The sequence below is a fragment of the Cryptomeria japonica genome, chromosome 4, assembly GCF_030272615.1.
Source record: "Cryptomeria japonica chromosome 4, Sugi_1.0, whole genome shotgun sequence".
NCBI lineage: Eukaryota > Viridiplantae > Streptophyta > Pinopsida > Cupressales > Cupressaceae > Cryptomeria > Cryptomeria japonica.
In genome coordinates, this window is record NC_081408.1 from 653,855,033 (window position 1) to 653,861,876 (window position 6,844).

Consider the following 6,844-nt stretch of genomic DNA (forward strand, 5'->3'; position numbering starts at 1 on the left):
CCTTATGGATTATGATTAGAAAATTGGTTTATTTCATTCATTTCCTCTTGACTGGGCATTTCTTATGAGCCTTTTTTGGGGTCTATTTTTTACTAATTTGATTTGATTTTACTGCCATAAGTTTATTATTTATGTCTATGTATCTGAGCATTTGCACTAAAATAATGTATGCGTCAAACTGTTGACAATTTATGTTGTTCTATTTGTCATATGCATTGTTTTACCTGATAAAAGTGCTATCATAATCATCATATGCATTGTTTCAGTATAAATGTGCTAATCTGTGTTGCATAAGCATTGTAGAAATTTGTAAAAGCGCTAAACTGTAATGTAAAAGTGTTGTTCTGGTATTTTCCTGTGTTCTGAGTCTCTTTCCAAATCTTTCTGAGTTCAGTTTGGTTTTTCCGACTGTCAGCTATTTCTAGGGGTCTTTCTAGAGTTTGTGTTGTGATTTTTGAATACTCTTGGATGTCTGGAGCAATATTTTATTGTGTTATTTTCTCATTTATTTTGTTGCAAGAGGAGTGATGCCTTGCTATGGATTCTCTCTCTACGATGTTGCGTGGTCTATGTGACCTATGTGGTATACGATATTGTTTCTTGTGCATTTATGATGTTCTATCTTGGTTAGCCAGATTTTGTTTGTGAGCTTTTTTTCTTGAGTAGGGGGAGTGGGCTTCCATGAGTCTATCGAGGTCGTGAGGAATAGACTGCTAGGATTCTTGAGTAAGAGAGCCGGGGTCTAAACTGTCTAGGTAGCTCATTGGAGGTTTTCCATTGTAATTTGACAAGTGATAACATAATAATTAACATTAGGTGGGTTGGGTAGAGTAACTCATCTAAGAAAGATAATAAATGTGTTTTGCTACACCCATCTCATGGATCAAAGACAAGAGTGAGCTGGTAGATCTACTAACCACGTAAACCGTACTAACTTGACTTCCTCAAAGGTTGAGACGGTTCTGCATGTGTATCCTATGTGGTACCATGTGATGACACTCTTTCCCTACATGTGGTCCTAGTTCCTTATGTCTTGTTGATGAGTCGCCTTTGGATATTTCTAGGTTGTTTGGTATGTTTTCCTTGGTTGTGTTGGAGTTATTTCCTCTTGGTTGGTTGGTGTCAGCTTCAATCTAGAGTGTTTTGGGGATCTTGTGTCATCTTCTAGCACGGGCGATGGTTCCTTTGATTCCACATGGTCGGGTGGTTGGTGCCTTTCCTCCATTGGGATGTTCTGCAATGGATTCTTTTCTTGGATGCTTTGCATGGATGTGGATCTCTTATCTCTTTAGCTCGTGGATGGATGTTTATAGTAGCTTATTGTTCTTGATTTATTAGACATGTATATGTAATTGTATTTGAGAGCTATGCTCATTGTTGTAAAAGACATTGTACTCATGTATCTAGTAGATGTTATTAGGGAAAAAGATGTATCATGTGTATTTTGAGAATTTTTAATAATGAGATTAACAGATATTGAATCTATGTATATGTACTTATTTCTATTCTTGAGATGATGTAGTTAGTTCATATTGCTATAGTTTAATAATGTGGTATTGAAATTATTATTTGAAGTTAAGGAAAAAAATGAATGGTTGGGTTTAGGAACATTTGGTATTGGTGCTTTAAAATGAACTTAATGGGATGATTAGAGTATTCATAGATAGATGTAATGTTAAGTAATGGATCCTAAGTGTATGCATGTAGACTTAGATGGATAGTATGCTTAGGTTGATTTTGGTTAATGGAAATTTATATGATATCATCTTAGGAATGAATGTTATTGATTAGGAATTGTTAAGTGTTTAGCTTAAGTAGTGGCGTTGAGATACCCTATGGAAGGTAGATGTTATAATGTGTTTTATTTCCACTTGCGTATCATGGTTTGTGTATTATGTCTATGATATGTAATTGTATGCTGTGTTAAATGTATATAAGTAGTGGTTTGTATATGTTGTATTAGCTTATGTGATGTTTAAAAAAAAAAATTGTTCTCTCTATTTTGCATGTTAGTTAGTGTGTTTCTCTAGGGTATTTTGGTGGGCATTACATTTGGTATCAGAGCCCATGTTCATACATTGGGTACTCTGGTTTGACATGAGCCCATTGTTTGTCTTAACACTGAAGCATGGGGTAGCCTTGCGGTTTATCCCTGCTCATTGTTTTCTTGCATTTAGCTGCCTCAGATTTCATCTTCTAGTATTTTGCATTTGACTTAGACAAGATGCCTGCTAGAGGTAGAGGTTGTGGCCATGGTGGTCGCATGGGGACTCAAAGGAATCCTTGGCCCAAAGTTTCTGAAGAGTCACACCATGACGAACAACAACATGAACAATAGGTGGAAGGAGCGCAAGTTGGTGATGCGATTTCACATTTGGTAAATGTGCTTCAGGGACTTCTTGATTGATTGGGACCACAATAAGAGGTGAATCAACAAGAAGGAACTCATCAAGCTAGTCGTCAGCATAGAGAGGTAGAGCAGGAACGAGTGAGGGAACTTTTGTGTTTACCTCAAAAGAGAGTTGATGCAGTACCTGATCAGAATATGGTTGCAACGGGTCATATGAGGGACCTTATGAGGAATCACCCTCCTACTTTTGATGGCCTAGGAAGTGGTATGGAGTCAGAGACTTGGCTGCTAGATTTGGGTAGGTGTTTCGTTGTACACCCGTGTAGAAGTAACACTAAGGAAAGATGTGCAATTATGCATCTTCATGATTTTGTGACGATATGGTCACATATGGAGGAGCAGAAGTTGCATCTAGACATTGCGACATTTTCATGGGATTTATTTCTTGAGCGGTTTCATGCTCGATTTATTTCAAAGCATTGGAGATAGAGGAATGACGATGAGTTCCATGATTTGAGACAACAGGATATGACAGTTGAGTAGCATGAGCATAGGTTCTTTGAGCTCATGCAATATGCTAGTATAGTGGATGTTGAGCTGATGTTAATTCAATACTTTGTGAGAGGTCTCGATGATCATATTAATGGTGAGGTTTGGATGCATGAACCTAAGACTTTGGAGATAGTTGTAGAGAAGCAGCAGATAGCAGAGGAGAATCTTTCTTTATCTTTAGGTGGTGTGATTGGTGGATAGACAATTAGTGCTCCTATTTCAAGATTGGTTGTGAGAGGTGTGTAGTCGCAGGCATTAGGATTTGCTAGGAGAGACCCTCCATCATTCAAGGTTGAATGTCATCAGTAGAAGGAGAGATCTCAGGGTCAAAATGCTTCTCACAGACATATATCAGAGGCATATAGAGAGCATAGCAGGCAGTGTGCTATTGATTTTCATGCTAATCGACCGGGGTAGAGTTCTCAGCAAAACTCTAGTGGAGGTACATTTCAGTAGCCTAGTGAACCTTCAGTCATTCATGGTTTTACCAGAGGGAATTGTTTCACTTGTGGTCAGCTGGGACATTACGCGAGAGATTGATCTCAGCAGCTTACTCAGATGTTAGTTCAGAGGCCAAAAGCATCAGAGCACACTGTTGGTGATGCAGGTAGATCTCATCACATATTTGCAGCAACAGATGACCATTAGGATGTGCGTCAGAGTTTAGCACTTGAGGCTTCAAGTTGTGGAAGAGTAGCTTTCTTTAGTGATCATGCACATCCTACAACATCTAGAGTTGATCCTCAAGGTTCACGACAGGGTGAAGGTAAGGGCCCAATAGGTCCTTAGTGATGTTCCTTCAGTGTTTGGGAGGATGCAGAGCAGTCTGGAGAGAATTATTTCCCTACTACTTTCAGGCTTCCAGGAGTAAGCCTGCGACAACGGGGGGAGGATGTAGTGTCCCTCCTTGATTTATCTTTTCCTTTTGTGCTTTGATAGACTATTTTGTCATATAGCATAGACTATTTTGTGATGCTTGGATTAGACTATTGTGGATTTATATGTGGTTCAAATGCTTTATTATGGATATTGGACATACTATATTGCATTTGATATGGTTATTCCATGTGGATGATGACATTATAGATTGTTATATGGGTTATTATGATGATAGGTGCTCATATGATGACTTATATGTATCTTCTATTGCTTGATTGGTTGCAAGTGTCTTCTATTGTCTCCATGATAGGGATGATGTCACATCACTCATTGTGAGTGGGATGTTCCATTGTGATTCTCTATCACTTATCTGTATTATATATTATATATGTTGTATAATCGCTTTGTGGATGCAAGATTTGCAAGTACCAGACATCGACTCTACTTGGCATCACAGGTCTGAGCGTATCTTATCCTAATGGCAAGTTGATCGGAGATGACATAAAATCCTATTCTATACTCTAGGTTTAAGATTGATCACCTTTGTCAGTCTTGTGTGAGTTGGGGTTCACTATTGAGTGATCTCTTGAGTTGTCTCTTGTTGGTATGTTTGGAGTGTTGTATGTATTGATTGGTTTAATTATTAATTTATTAAGTAATTTATATAGTTTAATAATGTTAAATTAAATTAATATGTTTATATAGTTTATAATAATAAAAGAAATAAATATAGTTGGAAATAATAAAATAAATAAATATTTGGTAAATGATTTTATAGTCTTTAGATGTTTATTATTGATTATTTGTGGGCTATTATTGATATTATTATTAATATTGCTTTGTAATAATAAAGGCTTAGATATTTAATTAATTAAATAGCCTTTGATTATATTTTATTGTGGCTTTAATTTATTTATAGCCCTTGGTTTATTATATTTATTTATTGGGCTTAATAGTTAATTATGCCCATGCATATTATTTATTGATTGATTTATTATTTACCTCTTGGGATGATTAAATATTATTTTACCTACCTTCTCATGCGATTGGCTGAGTTATTGGGTAAGTAAATTAACTATTATTTTATTCATATTTACCTTGGAGTTTGATATGGATTGGTAAGGAATATTATTTTTTCTATTACTTTTTATTGGCCGACATATTCTATGGTTTTGGCTTGATTTTCTATTTAATGGGTTTTCTGTGCATTCACCCGGGTTGGCTTTCAAGAAGAATTTTTCTGCGTAATCAACTTGGCTTTGGATTTTGGTTGCTTGAGGATTATTTTGTTTGTTCTTTATCAGATTCTTGGCCATAATTTTTGTTTTCCAGGTTGGAGGAATTTTCTTCCTTTGTATTTTATTTTAAGAAAACATTGTATTCTCTGTGATTGCTCAGAAAGACTGTTTTCGGGTGCGTTGGGAAAAATAAATTTATTATGTAGTTTTGGTGGGAATATTTTATATGCACTTTATATCCTAAAGTTAAACTCTATAGCTGGGGAAAAATATTTGGGTCTTGGCTGTAAGCAGCCGTGAGTGCATTGTGTTTGTGTATTCTAGATTCCTTCCTGTATGTTATTTCATTGGATTTGAGTGTTTTTGTTTCAATGGAATCATTTGTTAGGTTTTGGGAAGAGTTGGGAAGTTTTGATTGTCCTTGTGTGCTATCTTGTGTCTCTATTTAAGATTGGTTTTCTCAGGACTGTGATTGTTGTTTCGAGAAATTCTTTCCTTATGGCTTATGATTACAAGATTGGTTTATTTAATTCATTTCCTCTTGACTGAGTGTTTCTTATGAGCCTTTATTTGGGTCTTTTTAATACTTATTTGATTTTAATTTACTACTGTAATTTTATTATTTATGTCTGTGTATCTGAGCATTTGCACTAAAATAATGTATGCGCTAAACCACTAAGCATTTGCATTGTTCTATTTATCATATGTGTTGTTTTACCTGATAAAAACGTTATCATAATCATCATATGTGTTGTTTCAGTATAAATGCACTAATCTATGTTGCATAAGTGATGTCTTACTTATCGTATGCGCTCGTCTGCATGTCAAAAGTGCTACAAAAATTTGTAAAAGTGCTAAACTGTAAGGTAAAAGCGTTGTTCTGGCATTTTCTTGTGTTCTGAGTCTTTTTCCAAATCTTTCTAACTTCAATTTGGTTTTTCCAACTGTTAGCTATTTCCAGAGGTCTATCCAGAGGTTGTGTTGTGATTTCTAAATACTCTTGGATGTCTGAAGCAAGATTTTGATGTCTTATTTGATCATTTGTTTTGTTGCAAGAGGAGTAATTCCTTTCTATCGATTCTTTCTTTATGATGTTGCGTGGCCTATGTGACCTATGTGCTATACTATATCAAGTTTCTTGTGCATTTACGATGTTCTATCTTGGTTAGGCGGATTTTGTTTTGTGAGCTTTTTTGCTTGAGTAGGGGGAGTGGGCTTCCATGAATCTATCGAGGTCACAAGGAATAGACTGTCAGGATTATTGAGTAAGAGAGTCAGGGTTTAGACTATCTGGATAACTCATCAGAGATTTTCCATTGTAATTTGACAAGTGATAACATAATAATTAACATTAGGTGGGTTAGGTAGAGTAACTCATCTAAGCAAGAAATTAAATGTGTTTTGCAACACCCATTTCATGGATCGGAGACCGGAGTGAGGTGGTAGATCTGGTAACTGGGTAAACTGTACTACCTTGACTTCCTCAAAGGTTGAGATGGCTCCACATGTGTATCCTATGTGGTAGCATGTGATGACACTCTTTTCCTACACGTTGGTCCTAGTTCCTTATGTGTTGTTGATGAGTCACCTCTAGAGATTTCTAGGTTGATTGGTATGTTTTCCTTGGTTGTGTTGGAGTTATTTCCTCTTGGTTGATAGGTGTTGGCTTAGATCTAGAGTGCGTGTGGGATCTTGTGTTATCTCCTAGCACGGGGGGTGGTTCCTTTGGTTTCACATGGTCGGGTGGTTGGTGCCTTTCTTCCATTGGGATGTTCTGCAGTGGATACTTTTCTTGGATGCTTTGCGTGGATGTGGATCTCTTATC